Below are 21,686 nucleotides of genomic sequence, written 5' to 3' on the forward strand. Positions count from 1 at the left end.
CACACAGCCACTACCTTTGCATGAAGTCCTCACTCCCTGAGTGCTGGTTCTGTCCTTGTCACCGCCACACATCAGGAAACTGAGGCGTGAGAGCAGAGCGCTCAGCCCAAGGTGCCGTGCAGACCGGGGGACACGCCTGGACGGACCCAGGCCACCCCTGCTGGCCCCAGTGCCTGGCCCTGGGCTCAGGGGGCTGTTTGGTGACAGCCGATTCCACGACACCCCCGGCTCTCACGAGATGCAGCCCTCACCCCTACACACCCAGGACCAGGACAGACCCCTCATACCCCGAGAGGGGCCCCCCGAGTCTGAAGTCCATGTCGTGGAGAACGACAGCGCGGCTCTGTAAGCAGAAAGCCCCCGGGGAAGCTTTGGAGGCCTCAACTTTCCTGCTCTTGAGGCCACAGCTTTGGAATGTTCCGTATCGACACCGAGGGCTGAGACATTCTCAAAATACGTATTGATCACTCACTCAAAGATAACGATAAACCTGGGGCCGGCGCTGTGGCGTAGTAGGCTAAGCCTCCTCCTGGGGCATTGGACGCCGGTTCAAGTCCTGGCTGCTCCTCTTCCTGTCCAGCTCCCTGCTGATGGCCTGGGAAAGCAGCAGAAGACGACCCAAGTGCTTGGGCCCTGCACCCAGGTGGGAGACCCGGATGGAGCTCCCGGCTCCTGGCTTTGGCCTGGCCCAGCCCTGGCTATTAGAGGCATTTGGGGAGTGAACCAGCGGATGGACCATCTCTCTCTGTCTGTCTCTGTCTTCTCTCTGTAATTCTCCCTTTCAAATACATTTTTAAAAATCTTTTAAAAAAAGATAACAATCAGCTTATTAAGTGTCGACATAAATAACGTTTGTGTGAAGTGTAGCAAACCTCTTAGCGAGAGGAGTGGCCTCGTGACCCGGCCGAGTCCGGCCTGAGTGGGCGCTGGGCTCTGCCCGCAGCCGGGGGTCTGGCTGGGAAGGGCCTTCGCGTGGGCACCCTGCAAGGCTGCCCGTGGAGCTGAAGCTGGGCGGCCTGCAGGCCTCAGGCACACCGGGCGCCCTCCCCCGCCCGTGGCTTTGTCACGGTCATTTGGAACATGAGTCACGGAGGTCCTCCACGTGTCGACACATCTCCTCACAGAAATCAGAAAGTCACGCTTGTCAGTGTCACACCCACTTCCCCGGGAAAGCCTGACCTCGGAGGCAGCCGTGGGGACGCAAGTTTTCCAGAATTCTGAGCTGTGCCTGACAGCTGGCCAGCAGTGCTGTCAGTCGGCCTTGGCACACAGACGAGCCCGGATTTTCAGGGACCTGCCTGGGGCTCAGGTCTGGACCAGCCCTGCCTGCCCGCTGTCCCTTTGGGAGGGGTGATGGCCACACTGCCCGACACCAGCCTGGGCAGCAACACGAGGTGCCCCCTGAACCCCCACTTGCCCAGCCGGGTGTTAGCAAGGTCCATGTCCAAGGGCTGAAACCTCAGGGTTAATCTCACAGAGGGCAGTTTTCAAAGATTTACTTCTTTTTCTTTTTTTGACAGGCAGAGTGGACAGTGAGAGAGAGACAGAGAGAAAGGTCTTCCTTCTGTTGGTTCACTCCCCTTTGCATCGCACCAATCCGAAGCCAGGAGCTAGGTGCCTCCTCCTGGTCTCCCATGCTGGTGCAGGGCCCAAGCACTTGGGCCATCCTCCACTGCCCTTCCGGGCCACAGCAGAGAGCTGGACTGGAAGAGGAGCAACCGGGACAGAATCCGGCGCCCCGACCGGGACTAGAACCCGGTGTGCCGGCGCCGCAGGCGGAGGATTAGCCTAGTGAGCCGCAGCACCGGCCCCAAAGATTTATTTCATTTATTTGAATGACAGAGTGACACAGGCAGGGCAAGATCTTCCATCCGCTGGTTCACTCAGCTGGAGCGGAGCCACGAATCCCATCCAGGTCTCCCGTGTGGGGGCAGGTGCCCAAGCACTTGGGCCGTCCTCCACTGCTGTCGCAGGTGCATTAGCAGGGAGCTGGATCGGATGTGGAGCGGCCGGGACTCAATGCTCCCAAATGGATGCTGGCCCAGCAGGTGGTCGGCGCCTCCATGCCGGCCCCCAAGGACTCTGAGTGGAATTCACTGTGTCTGTCACTCTGAGGGTCTCGTGGGAGACTGACCAGCAGCGCCGCCACTGCTGCCACCACAGGAGCCCCAGCACCCAAGAGAAGACAAATAAATGACACCTGGTGCTGCCGCAGACAGAGCCCCGCCTCCTCTGCACGGCTGGCGGCTCCCCACCTGTGAAGCTGGGTCCACGGGAGGCGTGTTCGGGCCCCAGGGGCGTGGGTGCTGGCAGAGCAGCGGGCGGCTGCTCGTGTGGGAGCAGAGGAGACGGGTGGGGTGGGGTGGGGGCACTGCCACCCTCGGAGCTCCTCTCTGAACTGGGCTGGCGTGGCTCGTGGCCAGGGCTCACTGGGCACTAAATTGTCAGCGGGAGGCTGGGCAGGACCATGCTACTCTCATGCTACCATCACACCATGGTCACGCCAGCGGCACACCACAGCCACGCCAACATCATGTTAATGTCATGCCACTGCCATGGCACACACAGCTGTTGTGGCATACTACCACCACACTAACATGCTATGGTCATGGGACTGTCATACCCAGGCACATGGGCTCTCCTCCCCAGGAGGAAATAGCTGTGTTTTACCAAAGGCTAGATTACTCCGTACCCTCCTCCGGGGCCCAGGACCTGCCGGCTGCTCCCACCCCAGGCCGAGGGGCCCCCAGGAAGGGCGGCGAGTGCCAGGGAAGTGAGCTCCGGCCTGCAGCCTGCAGCCCTCGACACCGAGTGACTTCCGTGGGGTTCAGTGCTTGCCGTGCGATTCTCAGAAATCCGTTTCCAGGCTCAGTGGCTCTGCTCTGGGGCCAGTACCTGTGTACCGCTCTGCCTGAGACCTGCGCGGCCCCCTATGACCCCGTGTGGCCCTATATGACCCCCATGTGGCACTGTGTCTTGTGTGATGCTGTGTTGTCCCATGCGGCCCCATGTGGCCCTGTGAGACCCTGAGTGACCCTGTGTTGTCCCATGTGGTCCTATGTTGTCCTGTGTGGCCCCATGTTGCCCTGTGTGGCCCTGTGTGACCCTGTGTGGCCCCATGTTGCCCTGTGTGATCCCGTGTGACCCCATGTTGCCCCATGTGGTCCTGTGTGGCCCCATGTTGCCTTGTGTGACCCTGTGTGGCCCCATGTTGCCTTGTGTGACCCTGTGTGGCCCCGTGTGACCCCGTGTGGCCCCATGTGGCCCCATGTGGTCCCATGTGACCCCATGTGGCCCCATGTGACCTCGTGTGGCCCTGTGTGGTCCTGTGTGGCCCCATGTTGCCTTGTGTGACCCTGTGTGTCCCCATGTGGCCCTGTATGGTCCTGTGTTGCCCCATGTGGCCCCGTGTGACCCTGTGTGGTCCCGTGTGACCCCGTGTGGCCCCATGTGGCCCCGTGTGACCCCATGTGGCCCCATGTTGCCCTGTGTAGTCCTGTGTGATCCCGTGTGACCCCATGTTGCCCCATGTGGTCCTGTGTGGCCCCATGTTGCCCTGTATGGTCCTATGTTGCCCCATGTGGTCCCGTGTGACCCTGTGTGGTCCCATGTGGCCCTGTGTGGCCCCGTGTGACCCCATGTGGCCCCATGTTGCCCTGTGTGACCCTGTGTGGCCCCGTGTGGCCCCATGGTGCCCTGTATGGTCCTGTGTTGCCCCGTGTGGTCCTGTGTGGCCCTGTGTGGCCCTGTGTAACCCTGTGTGGTCCCGTGTAACCCCGTGTGGCCCCGTGTGGCCCCATGTGGCCCCGTGTGGTCCTCTGTGGCCCCGTGTGGCCCCGTGTGGCCCCATGTGGCCCCGTGTGGAATGGGCACAGCTGCAGTCATACATGGGAGGACAGTGGGAGTGGCAGGCGAGCAGGAAACCTATTGTCTAACTCCTTCTCTGAGATTTCACTCAGGTTACAGTTTTTTCATTTGTAAACTTTCTGCTATTTTTAAAATACACCTGCTCATTTATAGTCTCTTTTTACACGCTCATTTAAAAAATGTATGTTCTTGTTTAAGAGTTGAGATCTGACTTTTATAGTTCTGTGTCCTTTGCTTTGCTCAGGTCGAGAGGGCTGTGGCTGCCTGGCTGGCGGTCACCTGGTGAGTTCTTGGCCACTTTGAGTGGTCCACATCTCTGGACCCCTCAGCCATGTCCAGCGTCCTGCAGATCTGGCCTTGTCCTTGGCCACCTGTTGGCTGTTCTTCTGGGGAGAGTGGCTGTCTCAGGGCCATGGCTGCTGGCATCCCACAACTAAGAGCCACTGTCTCCCGGCATGGGGTGGGGGCCGCACAGGGCTCCTCCCCACAGCTCCTCCCCACTCTCTGGCCGCGAGTCCTGGCGTGAAGGTGGCCGGGTCCTCGACTGCCGTGCCGGTCAGTGCACAGGGAGGACTGACAGAGGCTGTCGGCAATGGACCAGTGGTCCCCGCTCTCCCTGCTGCTGAGGGTCCTGGCAAGATCAGGGGCAGCTCCGGCCCCTCCTGGTGTGCAGCTGCGGCCCTCGACAGAGGCAGGGCGCCACAGCCAACAGTGCCAGCCCCCAGGCACCCGCCACGCTGCCGGGGGGTCCACACCTGCTCTCGGGCGCTGCTCTGTTTCTCTACAGGGACAAACGCCCAGTCGTCCACACAACTAGCTGAGCCCTTTCCTCTCAGGGCAGACGGCCACTCTGGGGGGGCCCTGCCATGAGTGCGAGGGGTGTCCGTGGGCCACTCTGGGGGGGTTCTGCCCTGAGTGATAGGGGTGTCCATGGGCCATTCTGAGGGGGCCCTGCCCTCAGTGTGAGGGCATCCGTGGGCTACTCTGGGGGGCTCTGCCCTGAGTGATAGGGGTATCCACGGGCCATTCTGGAGGGGCGCCCTGCCCTGAGTGTGAGGGGTGTCCATGGGCCACTCTGGGGGGGCACCCTGCTCTGAGTGTGAGGGGCATCTGTGGGCCATTCTGGGGGGGCACCCTGCCCTGAGTGTGAGGAGCATCCATGGGCCACTCTGGGGGGGTTCTGCCCTGAGTGATAGGGGTGTCCATGGGCCATTCTGGGGGGGCGCCCTGCCCTGAGTGTGAGGGCGTCTGTGGGCCAGTCCGAGGAGACCCCTGGGTGGCTCTGGGGTGTGGCTGGCACCCCGAGGGCACGATGGGTGCTTGGACTTCCTGGGCCCTCACTGGCCAGGCTGGGCTGCACTGGCCACCCCTGGCCTGGGCCTCCTCCACCCTGCGGCTCCTGAGAGCTGGCCACTTGGCGGAGTGGGTCAGGGTGAGGGCCAGATGGAAGGGGCATGGCTGGCAGCTGCTTCTACACAGGGAAGGACCTCGGGGCACGTGGGCTCCAGGCTGAACTCAGCCCCCAGCGGAGCTGCCCAGCATCCCGGGCGCCGGCCCCTGGCCCAGACCCCATCAGATGGCCTGGGGTTCAGAGCTCCTAACCCCAGCTGCCAGCCAGTGGGCACCCTGGGAGGTGCCCTGCCACTCACGTGGGAGACCGGGACTGAGCACCAGCTCCCTGGGTCCCCTGGCCATCGGGGCATCTGGTGAGTGGACAAGGGGAGCGCACTCTGTCGCAGACACATGCTTGGAAGCGCACACTCAGAGCGCACCTGGCGGGCTGACAGCCCCTCCCCCGCCAGCACTCCCCACACTGCAGGAGGACGGCCCCGGGGCTCAGCGGGCTGTCAGAGAACAGGGGTGCCTGTGAGCCAGGTTGTGTGGGAGCCCTGTACCCTGTGACCCGATGGACCCCAGGTCATGTGGACAGGTGTTCCCGTCACAGCCGCCCTGTTACGTGGGCCTCTCCTTTTGGGGGACACTGGGGGCCATGACCAGGACTTTTCCTGAGTGGGTGAACCCCACGGGCAGTGCCCTGTGCCCTTCACTGAAGGAGAATCTGAGCCGCGCTCGCTCAGACGCCGGGAACCCGCGTGGGGCCTGGCCTGCGCGGTGCTGGGTGCCGGGTGCCGGGGGCTGGCCGCTCGCCTCCCCAGGCCGCCGCGGTGCCCCTGGCTTTCCCTCCATGCCTGTCTCCCTCTTGGGCTCTTTGCCTGCCTGTTCCTGCTTTAGGCTCCTGAGCTAGCGGCACGGCCACTGTCCTCTGCAGGCCTCCCTGCCCCCGTGGGCATCTGCGCATCCGTGTCTCAGGGTGGACCGAGTGGGGCCTCCGACACACAGCATGGCCCCGTGCCCGAGGGGGCAGCTCCCGGCATGGAAGTGCAGCGGAAGGAAGTTCCCAGACCACACTCAAAGGTTTCTGAAGGAATCTGCAGGGGGCCCCAACACCCCGCGCCTCTGAACCTGGAGCGGCCCAGGAGCGCCGCTGTGGCCAGGCTGGGGGCCAGGTGGGCGGGCTCGAGGCCCCGCACGTCGCAGGCGTGGTTGTCAGCACCCGTGCCCCTGGCTCTGAAAAGCCTCCTGGTTCTTTGGATCGGGAGCAGGCACTGCAGGCGGCCTGCGTGTTGCTGTAACAGGTGCTGAGAGCTGGCGTGGGAGTGGAGCCTCCCGTGGCGCTGGAGGGGCGGGAGCTGCACCCTGTTTCCTGTCTCTGACCTCAGAGGCTGCGAGACCGAGTGGGCAGCAGGATGTGTCCCTGAGGCCCGGAACGTCCTCCACACTTAATGAATGCTGGCTCGCGGGAAGCAAATGCGAGCCTGGCGCTGGCTTCGCGGCTGGGGTAAGTAAATTAGCACAACTCTCGCTGTCTCGCTCTCAGCTCAGGGCTAATTTGGAAAGATGTGCGCATCTCCGAGAGGTGCGTGGTGGAGAGGACTTGGAGGCTGAGCGTGATTGAGGGAGAGTAGCTCTTAGCGTGCGATCGGCGGACTCAGGGAAGGGAAATGTCATTAGATCCCAGCCTTCACTCCCTCCCGCCCCAGCCGCGCCTGGACCCACGGCCCCTGGAATGCAAACGGACGGCGGCCTGACCCCCGTGAACTCCGCCCGGCTCCCTGGGGGCCCGAGTCCTGTGATAAGCCTGACTGGGCACTGAGGGGGTCGGGCCACAGGGCCCAGGGCCCCAGGGGCCCCTGGAAGGTTGGTGGAGTCACCCCGGGGAGGGGCGTTTCCCAGAGGTAGGGGTCTTAGGAAATGGCGCTTGAGCCCCTTTCCGGGAGGGGTGCTTGGCTGCCGGACGCACAGCCCGGGGCGCGCTGCCCACAGGCCAGGGGGCCGAGTGCATGCTGACCAGGCACCTCTGGTGTGGAAACACGCCCCTCCCCCGTCGCATTTCTCCCAGAACCGGGGGCCAGAGAGCCAGGGAGAGCCGGGGAGGGTTGCTGGCTCTGACCCGGGGGCATGGGTGGGCGTCTCCTGCCCTGGAGCTGACCTGACCGGGGCGGGGGGGGGGGGCACCTCTTGCTGCGTGATGCCTCTCGGTGAGCGGCCGCGCCTGCGGCTCCAGAGAGGCAGAGCCAGGACCTCGCCTGGCTCCTGTGTGTGCTCTGTCTACTGCCTGCTGGGTCACCCACCACACGGCCAGCCCCCCTGAAGGCACTTGGACGGCCCAGGGGTCTGACAAGAGGGCTTCCTGGGATGTGGGACGGTCAGGGCTGAGAGCACTGTGTCCTGGGGAAGTGGGCGGACAGGCCACGCCCTGGCCACTGGTCTCTGCTTCAACAAGAGAGAGCCCTGGGGTGGGGCCTGGGCCTGAGGCTCATGGCCTCCTCCTGGGTGCACACTGCCTCGGGGGCCTGGAGTGGCTGCTGAGTGCGTGGGAGGGGTCAGGCCCCATCAGCAGTCAGGCTGCCCCTCAGGAGGTGAGCCCTGGGCCTGCCAGAGCCTCCTTGGGGGGGCATCCTGAGGGGCATCTTGGGGGGAGCATCCTGGGGGGGCTGGGGCCTGAGCAGCAGAGCTCCGCCCAGGGGCTGTCGGGGTCCCCTCCTGAGCCGTCTGGGGCCTGAGTCCCCCTGCCGAGGGCTGCCGGGACCCGGCTCAGGGCAGGGTCAGGGCCTCCAAGGAAGCCTGGCATTTCTTTGGCGGCGGGTGAATCTCGTGTGCCCAGAAATCGTGGTTTCGTGCCACCCTGCAGGTGCTGCAAAGGTCTGAAAATCCAGCGTCCGCGGGAGCTGCCGGCGCTGCTGTGGTCGAGGGCACGGCGGGCGCAGGCGCGCGTCGGCCTCGCGGTCACGCTGTTGAAGAGGGCTTTCGCGCACGCGCACGCCTCTGCGCTCTGTTTTACGCCGCTTCTCTGAGGCCGTGGGGGAAGGGCACAGGTGTCGGGGGGGGGGGTGCCCTGGCTGGCTGGGTCGTTTCTGCTCATCTGCTCCAAAAGGGATTTCGGGGTCACACTTGTGCGGAAGAAGGGTCAGTGGGGAGCCAGCGCCCACAGCTCTGAGGTCGCTTGGCCACCGAGCACTGAGCTCCCTAGCAGGCCACGTGGCCTCTGCCTGTGGGAGGCGCTGGCTTCTCATCTCGGGTCTGACCCGACGCCCCTGCCTGTGGCCCGGCAGGGTCCCCCTCGTCCCCACGCCTGCCCCGCTCCAGGCCGGGTCCCCCTCGTCCCCAGCCTGCCCCGCTCCAGGCCGGGTCCCCCTCGTCCCCAGCCTGCCCCGCTCCAGGCCGGGTCCCCCTCGTCCCCACGCCTGCCCCGCTCCAGGCCGGGTCCCCCTCGTCCCCACGCCTGCCCCGCTCCAGGCCGGGTCCCCCTCGTCCCCACGCCTGCCCCGCTCCAGGCCGGGTCCCCCTCGTCCCCACGCCTGCCCCGCTCCAGGCCGGGTCCCCCTCGTCCCCACGCCTGCCCCACTCCACGGCCGGGTCCAAGGGTCAGGGTCTCTCCCTTGGAGGAGTCCTCTAGGGGTCCCAGGACTGCGGCCAGCACAGGGCACCTGCGCCCCCTCAGCCTCAGCTCCACCCCAGCCGGCTGTGCAAACTTTGCTTTGAGGAAACCCACTCTGAGTTGGCAAACCTCACAGTAACCGTGCCGGGGCGTTCCGACCAGGGCTTGCCAGGTCCCGAGAACACGCGTGGAAGACAGGGATGTCAGAGCAAGCATGCCCAGCCTCCCCCGGGTTGGCAGGCGGCCGTGTGGGGCCGTGCTGTGTGGAGCCCTGCGGGGCTGTGTGGAGCCGTGTGGGGCCATGTGGGGGCCGTGCAGGGGCCGTGCTATGTGGAGGCCGTGTGGACCATGTGGGGGCCATGCTGTGTGGAGCCGTGTGGGGCCGTGTGGGACTATGTGGGAGCCGTGTGGGGCCATATGGGGACCATGTCAGAGCCGTGTGGAGCCTGCTGACACTCTGTGGACAGTGGTCGGGCAGCAGGCGGACGGGCCCTTGGACAGACCAGCTGCCCTGGATGGACGGACCGCCTGGATGGACAGGTGTCTGGGACGGCGCGGGCCGAGCTCTGTCTGAGGCCAGGGTCCTGAGGGTTAATCCCGCCTTTCCCTCACTGGGATGTTCTGTCCACACTCCTGCCCAGGCCTGCCTGAGGCGCGTGCACAGTGCCGTGGGTGAGAAACCGCGGGGCGGGGAGCGTTCCGGCTGCTCGCGGCCCGGGATGGAGCGCCTCCCGGAGGTCAGCTCGCCGATCAGGACGACAGTCCAGAGGGCCGACTTCCCCGGGCGGTTACAGACCCTCTGGCTGGAAACCTGCGGGTTTACCTCACTGTGGGAAGCCTTCCAGTTTGACCTTTGAACTCTCCAAAGGTTTAAAAAGAGCCACAGGGAGGTGGGGGGGGCACCTGGTGAGGAGGGGCCGAGCAGCCCCAGGGAGGCTGGCCGCATCTGCTTGGCCACGGTAAAGTGGCCCTGGCACCCCGGGGAGAGCCCCTCTTCCTCCTGGCCTGCTCTCCCCATCTGTACAGAGGTTCCGCTGGCCGCCGCCCAAGGTGGTCTGGGTGTCGCCGCCCATTGCCCTCTGCCCTCCCCTTCCTCTCCTAAAGGAGTCTCCCTCTGTAAAGACTTGAAATGAGGCTGAGTGGACCTAGCTCTGCTGTGCCTCGATCCCAGGCCAGATCTGCAGACACTGGACGTGTCCTCTGCACCAGGGCCCTGGCTCTCAGCCGACAGACGCACGGGGGTGTCACGGGGGAAGTGGTCAGCAGCGGTGGGGGGCTGCTGCGGGCCAGCAGGGAAGTGGTCAGCCGCGCCCTGGGTCTGACAGCCCTGGGCCGCCAGTGTCCTGCGCAGGGTGCCGTGCCTGGGCCGGGAAGTGCAGGAGTCAGTTCTCAGCCTCGTGTGTCACACGGGGAGACCCAGGCTGCCTCCCTGACCAAAGCCTGGGGCCCGGGCCTGCTGGACGCTGCATTAACCTCGGCTAATCTGAGCCCACGGGAGGGGTGGGGGAGACCCCTGCCCACCCTTCACGGTCAGCCCTCACTGTTGTGGGCATTTGGGGAGGGAATCGGAGGGTGGGGGGTGTCTCTCCCTTTATCTCTACCCCAACTCTCTTCTCAAATAAATAAATGAGTAAAAAACGCCTGTACCTGCTGAGCTCCGGGTCGGATCCCCTGCCCCAGCGCCTGGCTCCTCTGCCCCGGGGGTCCCTCAGGCTGCACAGCTGTCATCTGCCAGGTGTGACTGCTCCAGAAGGGGACGCAGCCCCGGCAGGTGCCCAGGGCAGGCTTCCCACGGAGCTCCCAGCCTCGCTGAGGACCGGTGCTGGTGGGCTCCTCGCAAAGCCACGGTCCCAGCACACACCATGGACCTTGTTCCCGGCTCGCCGCCTTGGGCCGCTCTGCCCCCTTGGAAGTGCCCCGGCGGCCATCCGTGGCCCAGGCTCCCAGCAGAGCTGGCACAGAACAGAGCGGAGCCTGCAGAAGCCTGAGGGCTGCGGCGGGAGGCACGGTCCTGACGGCACAGCACCTCCCGCCAGGCCCCGCAATCCGGCTCCACCGAGGGGTCCCCGGCGCCGCCTGGCGCACCCCTTTTTCCTGTTGTGGATTCGTGTGACCTTTCCGCAACAGAAAACCTGGACTTGATGTGAAAACACAAAGCTTGGTGATACTGAACCTCCTCTGTGGACGTCCTGTCTCCCAGAGAGGGTGCTGCAGACGTGTGAGCTGAGCCACGTGTGGGAAGCGTGTTTCTATGTGATCTGTCCTGGATCCTTATTTTAGCTGGGGGAAGTGATTAAGCCTTTGACTGCTTTAATTAGGCTGTTTGTTTTCTAGCTGTCAGCTTTTAGGAGTCTGTGTGTTAGAAGTCTTTCATCAGACAGCAAGTTTACGAATGCCCTCTCCCGGGCTGTGTGCGTCTTCTCATTCCCTGGGTTGTAACGGGGCTCAGCGGCTCAGTCTCTCACGGAGCCTGCCGCTGGTGCGAGTCGCCTTTGGCTCCTCTGCTGACTGTGGGCACTGGGGGGGGGGGTCAGCTGGCTGTGGGTCTGTTTCTGAGCCCCCGTCCAGCTCTGTGCTGCACCCGCCCGCCCTGTCCTAAGGCTGTAGTTCCGCAGAAGTCTGGAGGCTTGGGGTTTCCGTCGGCTGTCCTTGTCCTTGGTACTGGGTTGGCCGTCCAGGGACTTTTGCTTTTCCATAGAAACGGTTGTTGACGCCACAAAATCACTTGCTGAGATTTTCCCTGGGATTGCACTGAATCTGGGAAGAACCGGCCTCTTGACAGTGCCAGGTCTTGTTATCCGGGGACATTTGTTGGTGTATTTACTTCTTTAGCTAGCCCCCGGATTCCTTTCATCCGCGTCTCGTGGCTTTCCTCATATAGATCTTCTACATGTTTAGGTAGATTTACACCAATACATCTCCTTTCTTGGGAGATGAATGTAGGTTGTATTGCATTGTTAACTTCAAATTTTACTTCTGAGGCTGGTGTTGTGGCGTAGCAGGAAGAGCCACTGCCGGCGAAGGTGGAATCCCACGTGGGCACCTGTTCACGTCCCAGCTGCTGCCCTTCTGATCCAGCTCTCTGCTAATGCACCTGGGAAAGCAGTGGAGGATGGCCCGTGTGGTGGGGCCCCTGCACCCACATTGGAGACCTGGAAGAAACTCCTGCTCCTGGCTTCGGTCTGGCCCTGTTGTGGCCATTTTGGGGGTGAACCAGCAGATGGAAGCTCTCTCTCTCTCTCTCTCTCTGCATCTCCTCTCTCCCTCTATGACTCTGCCTTTCAAATAAATAGAATAAATCTTTACAAAACCTTTATTTCCCATGCACTCTCTGGTATGCAGGCAGCAGTGGACGCTTGGGGTGGACCAGTTTTAGAACCCGTGACCTTGGTCAGCTCTTCTGGATTTCCTGCACAGACAACGCCGTCGGCAGACAGAGAGCTGTAGTTCTTCCTCCCGACTCCGGTGCTGTTTCTTTCCTTCCGGGTCTTGCTGCGAGGGTTGACGCGGGAAAGACCCAGAGCCGGACCCTCGGCGCGTCCTGAGCTTCGGAGGGAGCGCCACGGTGCTCTGGGTAGAGTGAGGCCGGCTGCTTGCTGGTGTTCTCCGCCAGGCTGAGGAGCTGCTGTTTCCGTAGTTTCTGAGCGTTTTCATTAACCACGAATGGGCGATGGATTTTGTCAGCAGCTTTTGTGCACCCATTGATTTAGTGCTGTCATTTTCCTTCCTTAGTTTGTTGGCGTGATGGATTGCGCTAATTAGCTTCTGAATATTGAGCCAGCCTTGCATACCTGGGGTAAATCTCAGCTAATTGTAGTGCGGAATCAGCTCTGTGCGTGGTGGCGTCTGATTTGCTAATGTTTTGTTGAGGCTTTTTTGCCGCAGGCGCTGGCGATGAAGATACAGCTCTGTGGTTCCCTTGTGATGTCTCTGGCATGAAGGTGACGCTGGACTCACCATAGGAGTCGGGAGTAGTCCCTCTCTTCCCAGCTTTTGAAAGAAATGGTGCAGAACTGATAGGATTCCTTCCTCAGCTGTTGGGCAGAATTTACCAAAATCACCCAAGCCTGGTGCTGTCCGTTTTGGAAAGTTCCTAGTTTCATTTGTCAGCTTTCTTGGGTGGATACTGGCTGGCTCGTCCCTCTCCGGTGAGTTTTGCAGGTCGTGTCTTCCGGGGAACTGGTCCATTTCGTCCAGGAACACAGTGGGCATGGAATCGTCACAGGAACCTCTTATCCTCTGGTGTCCACACTGTCTGCAGGGACGCCCCTTCCTTGTCCGCTTTTTTGATTAGTTGCCTGGCTACTTCAGTGATTTTATTTATCTTTTCCAAGAACCAGCTGTGGGGCCGGTGCTGTGGCATTGTGGGTAAAGCTGCTGCCTGCAGTGCTGGCATCCATGTGGGTGCCGCTCTGAGTCCCGGCTGCTCCACAGCTGATCCAGCTCTCTGCTGTGGCCTGGGGAAGCAGTAGAAGACGGCCCAAGTGCTTGGGCCCCTGCACCCGCGTGGGAGACCCAGAAGAAGCTCCTGACTCCTGGCTTCAGACCGGCTCAGCTCCGGCCGTTGGAGCCATTCGGGGAGTAAACCAGTGGACGGAGGATCTCTCTCTCTGCCTCTGCCTCTCTGTGACTCTGCCTTTCAAATAAGTAATTATTTTTTTTAAAAAGAAACAGCCTTTGGTTTCATGAATTTTCTCTGTTGATTTGTTTATACTCTAAGTTTCACTGATATGTGCTCTAATTTTTATTCTTTGTTTTATTTCAGTTGATTTGGATTTAATTTATTCTGATTCTCGTTTCCTGAAGTGGAAGCGCTGATTGGTGATTTTAGATCTTCCTACTCTGAGATACGCACCCAGTGCTACGAATTTCCTTCTCGGCACTGCCTTTGTTGTATCCTCTGAACTTTGATAAATTGTGTTTTTAGTTCAAAATATTTAAAAACGTATCTTGCTATTCCTTCTTTGGCCAGTGTGATATTAGAGGTTTTCCTGACCTCCACGTATTTGGTGATTTCTTGGCGCTCTGTCTGCCGTAGGTTTCCAGCTAAGTCCACGCGGTCTGAGCGCAGACGCTGATCTCTGCCCCGTCGTATGTGCGGCCGTGCGCCCCCTGCCCGTGAACCAGAGGAGAACGTGTTCTGCTGTCGTTGGACCACGTAACCCCAGCTGCCAGTCACACCCAGCTGAGTGGCGGTGCTGAGTCCCGCCCTGCCCACGCGGGCTCTGCCCTTCTGAGAGGGTGTCCACGCCTCCGGCCACGACAGTGGACCCCTCTGTGTCATCTCGCAGGGCCACCCGTTTGCCCCGTGTGTCCTCACGCTCTGCTGGCAGGCTCACGCGTGCTGGGGGGTGTCACGTGTTCTTGGAGGGCTGGCCCTCTGACCTGTGTAACGGCCCTCCTTGTCCTTAGAGCTCCCCTGAAATGTGTCTGTCTGGAGTCACCTTATCCCCCACATTTGCCTGATTAGGGTCACCCTGGTATCTCTTTCTCCATCATTTGCTTTTACTCTATGAAGAACCTTCAAAAGTTCGTAGAAAATGAGTATTTGGAAAAAACTACGCATGGATTTCAAGTTTTTTGCACCAGAATAAACTTGTCTTGATTCCATTTTCCATGAAGCATTTGAAGTGTCTCGTATGCATCTTTATATTTAAAGTGGGTTTCCTGTAGACAACATGTACTTGGGCCTTTTTTCTAAGATTATTTTAGGTTTATTTATTTGAGAGGCAGAGAGAAACAGAGTCTCCCCTTCTGGCTCACTCCCCGAATGCCCACGACAGCCAGGACCGGGCCAGGCTGAAGCTGGGAGCCAGAAGCTCAATCCGGCTCTCCCATGGAGGGCGGGGACACGGCCCAGGAGCCCCACTGCTTCCTCCCAAGGCGGAGCCAGGGGTGGGGCTCGGTGCTCCGACACGGAGCGTGGACATCCTACCCATTAGAAGAAACGCTTGCCACCACTTAGCAATTTTATTTGTTTATTTTTAAAAAATATTTATTTATTTGAAGGCAGAGTTACAGGGAGGCAGAGAGAGAGAGAGAGAGAGAGAGAGAGAGAGAGAGAGGTCTTCCATCTGCTGGTTCACTCCCCAGATGGCTGAAGTGACTGGAGCTGTGCTGATCCAAAGCCAGGAGCCAGGAGCTTCTTCCGGGTCTCACACGTGGGTGCAGGGGCCCAAGGACTTGGGCCATCTTCTACTGCTTTCCCAGGCCGTAGCAGGGAGCTGGATCGGAAGTGGAGCAGCCAGGACTTGAACTGGCGCCCATCTGGTATCTGCTACGCCACAGCACCAGCCCCTACTTAACAATTTTTAACTGACACACGATAGTCACGCCTGTTGCGTGCACTGTGCACTGTGTGATGAGCAGATGAGCGTGCTGGCACGCGCATCACCCCGGACACGCCTGCCTTTCTGTGGAGACGTCGGAGTCCTCTGCTGGCTTCTGAAACCACAGCTGGCGGCCAGAGCCACCTCTGTGTGACAGGACTTCGGCGTCTCCCCCTGCTCAGCCACGCCCCTGGGCGGCGGCCCCTCGGGGTGCTGTGTTTTGATCCACTGTTGCGGTCTGTCTTTCCCTGGTGCCTTTGGGCTGCTGACAGGCTAAGTGACGGCTGACACAGTTGGCTTGGTGTCCCGCACCCACCAGTGTCTGGGGCCTGCGTCTTGTCCTGCTGTTGCCGCCTAGCCTTACCCTGGCTTCTGTGATGTGAATGGGACATTTCGCACTTCCACTGTGGATCCCTCCTACCAGACTGATTGATGGTCGATTGATCACTTCCGTAGGCTTGTCCGAGAGTCTGCCGCGTTCATTCACGTGAACCCCAGCTTGCTTTCCAGTGACGCTGCACCACTGCTGGGTGGAGCAGACGCCTCACGACAGCATGACGACCGACGCCACTGCTGTCACGCGCTTCCCCGACAGTCCACGCTCCTTGCGTGGCAACGGAGTTACAGACCAACAAACCCACCCCGCGTTGAAAGCACCGTCAGACAAAAACGCGCTGAACACCAGAGCCGGCAGCACAGCCTACGGTGGAGTCCGGGAGTCCTCCCTGGCGGCCATGGCACCGGCTGGGAGACGAGCGGAGTCCGGAGCTGAAGTGCCGTCGCTCGCCCGCTGTCGCCGGCGCCACCGCGAAGCCCAGGCGACCCAGGCCTAGGCTGTCTATGACGTGGATGAGTATACAACATGGTAATTATACTGCCAGAGTAATGCGCACGCCAGTGAGTATATCCAGTGTCATTGAGAACACGACTCGCGGAACAGTGAGCACCAGTGTGGCTGCCCACACGGAGAGACACCCGGCGGGGGGAGGGGGGAGGGAGGGCAGAGAGGGGGAGGGAGAGACCAGGGGGCAGAGAGAGAGAGAGAGAGGAGAGGGAGAGAGAGAGAGAGAGAGAGAGGCATGGAGAGAGAGAGGAGAGGGAGAGAGAGAAGGAGACAGGAAGAGGGGGAGAGAGAGAGAGGGAGACAGGGAGGGGGGAGAAAGAGAGAGAGAGGGAGACAGGGAGAGGGGGAGAGAGAGACGGGGCGGGAGAGGGAGCGAGAGAGGTGGGAGAGGGAGGGACCTCCAAGCTGGTCCATGGTGAAGAGACCCCTCCCCTATTCAGAGCCTCTTTTCTGGGGCAGGGGGTGGCACCTTAATCAGATAGACACATGGGGGGTCTTAGGGTGCACCCTGGGCCTGGATACCACAGGTGCATCATGGGAGGTGGCCATATCACACAGACAGAGACAGATGTCACAGCAGGGCTGCAAGAATCCCAGCTCGCTAAGCTGAACTAACTCCTGCCCGGTTGTCACTAGGGTTAGTCTGTCCACAGTGCCCATATCCTGGGAGCACACGCATGTGTCTGTCTCCCCGGGCTGGGAGCACACGCGTGTGTCATCTTCCTCCCCTCTGGGCTGTGGGCTGAGTCCCTGCCACTCGCAGAGGTAAGAATTCCAAGTGCAGGCGGCTGTGGGTGCACAGGTCAGCAGATTTGTTTAGCAGTGAGTGGACGTGTGACCTCAGGAGACGCCGACACACATGTGGGCCAGAGCACTGGGGAGTGAGGCAGGGCGGGGGGGGGGGGGGAGAAAGGGAGGGAGAGGGAGAGGAGAGAGTGGGGAGCTGAGAGCGAGCAAGGAGACAGGAGGCTGACCAGCACCCCCATCGAGGTCGGTGGGGAAGAGAACCCCCCCTTCTCAGCGTCTTCCGTGAGTGAGGGCGGGGTCTTCACGCACGCACAGCCGGGCGTGGTGCCGTCTCACGGAGTTTAACATCCGTGTGCCCACTGCGGCCCCGCCTCCCGGCTCCAGCCTCCAGGTGAGAGGCAGGTGCGCTGTGCGAGGCGGGCGGTGAGGGTGAGGAGACATTGCGTTTCAGGGCAGGGTTCCAGCTCACCCAGGCCTAACTAGCCGCCTGCCTACCCACACAGCAGTGGGCCCGCTCGGCCGGGATGGACACACGCTCTGGCCCCCAGGGGCACCTTGGAGGAGGACACTCAGTTGGCCCCCTGACCTGGGGAGCACCCAGAGCTCCCGCTCCTTCGAGACTGTGAACTCCCTGGAAAATGCTTCCTGCAGTTTCTTCCTTAACCAGACCCCACAGCCACGCGCAAGGGAGGCGGGGTCTGAGGCTAGCCACCCATCCTCTCTGCACTTCCCCAGGGCCTGCGGCAGCCCTGTCCCACAGGGAGCTCGGGACAGGTGTGTGGTGCGCCCAGCCCCACCCCCACAGGGCCCAGCCTCAACCCAGGGGCAGCCCCTCGCCGCTCCTAGCGTGGCTAGGCGAGGCCCCTCCCACCCTTTGCCGCTGTTTGTTTGGGGTGCAGCTGGGCTGGTGACCCTCAGCGCTGGCCAGCTGCAGAGGGCACAGGCAGGTCCCAGAGGGCGCCCCTGGCTGGAGGGAGGGGCTTGGGGCCTGGGCGTCTGCATTCCTCACTGGGCCCCTCTGTTTTCCCTCTCTCTGGGTGGCCCCCACACGCTGAGTCATGGTGCACTGGCCTCCCTCTCCACTGCCCAAGGCCAAGGCTAATGAGCAGCAGAGACGCGGGCGGGATCCGTCCACGCCAAGTGAGGTGCAGAGCCCAGGCGCCCCCAGGGGGCCGCGAGCTTATGTCAGGTCTGGCACCTGCTCCCTGCACGACACCAGCCCAGGGGTCTGGGCACCCTGCGCGTGGACGTGAGATGCCCGCGCTTCCCTCGCTGGCTTCGCTGGCCTGAGCTCTGCACCAGCGCCTGCCGGGAGCTGCCCTGGGGTTTCCGTGGAGCCGAGGCTGCAGCAGGAGGTCCGAGCTGTTGAGGCCGCCGGCCCTGCACCCTGGAGGCCGGGCGAAGGTGCTCTGGAGCCAGCTGGCTCGCTAGCACCTCCCCAGCAGGCGGGCGGCACCTGGGAGTGGGCTGCGGGAACCCCGAGCCCGAGCTGCCCCCCGTCATGGAACGCCGTGGAGGGAGACGCGGCCTGTCCTCAGCCCAGCTCTGTGCAGGCCTGTGGGCACTCGATAAACACACGTGGGAGACCCAGGCTCCCGTGCGTGGAGCTACCCCGGCTGAGGCCAGGAGTCCCTGGCTCCTCCAGCAGGGGCCAGCTGTCCCCTCTGTGCCTCCCGTCCTGGGAGCTGTGGCTTCGTGTCATCGGCGATACCGAGATGGCGCGAGAGGCGACCGTGGTGCTGAGGCTGCCCACGGCGGCCTCCCAGCCAGGACTTTAGAGACAGCCGCGGGCCCTCTGCTCGGACACCCGCACTCCACGGTGCTGTCCACCCGGGTCCTTGGCAGGGAGCCCAGGCAGGCAGTTTATCAGAGGAACACCTGGGAGACAGGTGGGCTGCGGCTCGGGGCGGGGCCGCGGACAGGGCAAGCTGGGGAGGGGCAGGGTGGGCGACCCTGTCCTCGGCCTCGCAGAGACTCAGGTGGGCCGGGTCCCTCCGTGCCCTGTGTGCCTGTGTTTAGTTTCGGGTGTTCCTCTTCGCCTTTCTGAGCAGGAGTGAAACGCTTCTCATAGCAAACAGGTCCAAAGGCCTCAACTCACTCTCTGCTCCCCGACGCGTGGTCGGGCGAACCCAGAAACAGTGGGGGAGGCTCCGGAGGGTGGCAGGCACGTGCCGGCGGGGCAGCACGAGGCCAGGTCCAGCACTTCCGGGACGCAGGGTGGGGCCTGGCCTGTCCCCCACCCCGCCAGGCTTGTCCCTGGGATGGAGCTGGGCCCAGTGGCGCCAGGGGTGGGTCAGAAGCGGACCAGCAGAAGTGGCTGGGAGGCACCCTCCTGCCTGCAGTCCTGAGACCCCCACACCCACCAACTGATACCACGAGGCCCGGCCGCCAGCCCAGTCCCTGCACGTCTCTGTCCCTTGGGCCAGCTGTCCCGATCCCCAGTACAAGTCTGGCTAGGAAGCTGTGAGAGCTGGCGCCCACGGGGACACCCTGGGGTGGGGCTTCTCTTCGAATCTGGGGTGCGAGAGCCGGCGCCCACGGGGACACCCTGGGGTGGGGGTTCTCCCCGAATCTGGGGTGTGAGAGCCAGCGCCCACGGGGACACCCTGGGGTGGGGGTTCTCCCTGAATCTGGGTGCGAGAGCCGGTGCCCACGGGACACCCCTGGGGTGGGGGTTCTCCCTGAATCTGGGTGTGAGAGCCGGCGCCCACGGGACACCCTGGGGTGGGGGTTCTCCCTGAATCTGGTTGCGAGAGCTGGCGCCCATGGGACACCCTGGGGTGGGGGTTCTCCCTGAATCTTTGTGCGAGAGCCGGCGCCCACGGGACACCCTGGGGTGGGGGTTCTCCCTGAATCTGGGGTGTGAGAGCCAGCGCCCACGGGGACACCCTGGGGTGGGGGTTCTCCCTGAATCAATGTGCGAGAGCCGGCACCCACGGGACACCCTGGGGTGGGGGTTCTCCCTGAATCTGGATGCGAGAGCCGGCGCCCACGGGACACTCCTGGGGTGGGGGTTCTCCCTGAATCTGGGGTGTGAGAGCCAGCGCCCACGGGGACACCCTGGGGTGGGGGTTCTCCCTGAATCTTTGTGCGAGAGCCGGCGCCCACGGGACACCCTGGGGTGGGGGTTCTCCCTGAATCTGGGTGCGAGAGCTGGCGCCCACAGGACACCCTGGGGTGGGGGTTCTCCCTGAATCTGGTTGCGAGAGCTGGCGCCCATGGGACACCCTGGGGTGGGGGTTCTCCCTGAATCTGGGTGTGAGAGCCAGTGCCCACGGGGACACCCTGTGGTGGGGGTTCTCCCTGAATCAATGTGGGAGAGCCGGCGCCCACGGGACACCCTGGGGTGGGGGTTCTCCCTGAATCTTTGCGCGAGAGCCAGCGCCCACGGGGACACCCCTGGGGCTTCTCTTCGAATCTGGGGTGTGAGAGCCGGCGCCCACAGGGACACCCCTGGGGTGGGGGTTCTCCCTGAATCTGGTTGCGAGAGCTGGCGCCCATGGGACACCCCTGGGGTGGGGGTTCTCCCTGAATCTGGTTGCGAGAGCTGGCGCCCACGGGACACCCTGGGGTGGGGGTTCTCCCTGAATCTGGGGTGTGAGAGCCGGCGCCCATGGGACACCCTGGGGTGGGGGTTCTCCCTGAATCTGGGGCCAGAGGAGGGGCACAGCACTGTCGGCACCCAGCGAGACGCCTGTGGGCCAGGTCTGTGTTTAGAGAGGAAACAGCATGTGCTTGTGTCGCAGACAGGAAGTGGGCAGCTCGGAGGTCGGGCGGTGCCAAGACACAGGTGTGGGCGCCTCCCCCCGCCCCGCTGTGGGGGCTGGGGACACACACAGCAGTGCCCTCCTGGGAAACTCTGGGCCCAGCAGCGGGGACTGGACACAGCCGGACAAAACTGAGTGGCGCTGTGTGCGGCCCTGGGTCTCCCCGGGGTTCCTTGCTCTGGGCGCCCTGACCATGGGTGCTTCCCCTCTGGTTCTCCTGGGTCCCCGCTGCTGCCTGTAGCCTCAGTGCCCTCCTGACCTCGACCTTTGACCTCTGCAGACCTTCCTGCAGGCGGGGCCGGGCCGCCCTGGAACCACTGGGCGTGTGTGTGCTTAGGGCGGCTGCTGGCTCCGGCAGGCCTGGGGTCCTCCTCCGGCACAGGTCGGCCTGCTGGACTGCTCCGGTGGGGCCTCCTCCCGTCCCCGTAACTGGTCAGGGTTCCTGACCCGCGTGCTGATCTCGGCTTTCCCGCAAGAAGTGTGGCCCGCTCTGGAGTCTTGTGCACTTGCCCCGCCCCCTGCCCCCCCTGGAGTCTTGTGCAATGGCCCCGCCCACTGCCCCCACTCTGGAGTCTTGTGCACTTGCCCCGCCCCCTGCCCCCCAGTCTTGTGCACTGGCCCCGCCCACTGCCCCCACCATGGAGTCTTGTGCACTTGCCCCGCCCCTGCCCCCCCTGGAGTCTTGTGCACTGGCCCCGCCCACTGCCCCCAGGAGGCCCCTCCGCCTGCTGCCCACTGGGCGCCATGGCCTTCTGCTCGTGGGCCCTCTGTGTCCCGTCCCCCTCGTGGCTCAGAAATGTTGTGTTTGGCCCCATCTCTGGGGTTTCCGCGCGACATCAGGACACAGGACTTGCTGGACACCCGTGCGTGTCATGCATTTTCCCGACACCCGTGACAAGTGGCCCTGACAGGAGGTGTGAGTGACGCTCTCAGAGAGCGTGGCCATCGCTGGCGCAGTCTCGTGTGGGCTGTGTGGGTGCCGGGGCTGTGTCCAGCCGATGCTGCGGTGGGTCTGAGCCAGCCCCGTCCTGGGGCGCAGACTCAGGGGGCCCTGGCGTTCGGGCTGGGGGGCGTGGACCGGGTTCTCCCGGCTGGCGGGGTGGGGGGTGCAGCGGGGCGGCGGCCGAGGGCGTCTAGACAGGCTCCTGCCGTCTGGCCTGCAGGCCGTGCTCCGCCGAGCTGCGAGCTGCGCC

At 62.9% G+C, this 21,686-nt stretch overlaps 1 long non-coding RNA gene across 3 annotated transcripts; it reads left to right on the forward strand.

Annotated features, from left to right (window-relative positions):
* The first annotated feature begins 6,401 nt into the window (after window positions 1-6,401).
* LOC149123669 (uncharacterized) lies at window positions 6,402-14,416 on the forward strand. 3 transcript variants are annotated; one of them, XR_016213825.1, is made up of 2 exons: window positions 6,402-6,706; window positions 13,845-14,416. It is a non-coding gene; the product is annotated as an uncharacterized LOC149123669 (long non-coding RNA). The 3 variants fall into 3 exon arrangements; XR_016213826.1 differs by lacking the exon at window positions 6,402-6,706 and adding an exon at window positions 12,176-12,954; XR_016213827.1 differs by lacking the exon at window positions 6,402-6,706 and adding an exon at window positions 12,983-13,453.
* Window positions 14,417-21,686: the final 7,270 nt, after the last annotated feature.

This window comes from Oryctolagus cuniculus, chromosome 10 (assembly GCF_051225735.1).
Source record: "Oryctolagus cuniculus isolate XC-2025 breed Fujian yellow rabbit chromosome 10, ASM5122573v1, whole genome shotgun sequence".
Lineage (NCBI taxonomy): Eukaryota > Metazoa > Chordata > Mammalia > Lagomorpha > Leporidae > Oryctolagus > Oryctolagus cuniculus.